Genomic DNA, 704 nt, shown 5'->3' on the forward strand with positions numbered 1-704 from the left:
TTAACTGCCATTCTTCTACAAAAAAGGGGTGGGGGTGGGGGTGCCTTCCAGGGACTGATGGCTCAGTGGCTGAAACCACTGGCTGCTCTTGCAGAGGACCAAAATTCAGTTCCCAGTACCCACAAGGTGCTTCCCAATTGGCGGGAAATATAGTTCCCGGGGATCTAGCATCCTCCTCTGGCTTCTGTGTGCACATGTAGTGCACACAAATCTGTGCAGGTAAAATACCCACACACATAAAATAAGAATACTTATTTTTTGAAGAAGGTATTCCCTTTTCTCTTCTCTTTTATTTGGTACAAGTATGAACTGAGAGTTTCGTTTGGTTGGCCAAAAGAACACCTTATATAAATCCTATACCCTTCAGTTTTGAGCACAGTATAGTGGTATTTAAAATGGAAGTAATAGCTTGAAGAAATAAACAGAAAGGACCTTGAAGGACTGATAACAGAAAGAGCTATACAAATAAAAAGCCAACAGAGACTAACCCTTGGCCAAGCCATGAAGACATGGCCATGGTCGACATACATGTAGTATTTACCGGTGGGCTTAAGAATACCATCTGCAGCCTGGCGGTGGTGGTGCAGACCTTTAATACAGCACTCGGAGGCAGAGGCAGGCAGATCTCTGTGAGTTCAAGGCCAACCTGGTCTACAAGAGCTAGTTCCAGGACAGGCTCCAAAGCTACAGAGAAACCCTGTCTC

Source organism: Microtus ochrogaster, unplaced genomic scaffold (assembly GCF_000317375.1).
Source record: "Microtus ochrogaster isolate Prairie Vole_2 unplaced genomic scaffold, MicOch1.0 UNK105, whole genome shotgun sequence".
In the NCBI taxonomy this organism is placed as follows: domain Eukaryota; kingdom Metazoa; phylum Chordata; class Mammalia; order Rodentia; family Cricetidae; genus Microtus; species Microtus ochrogaster.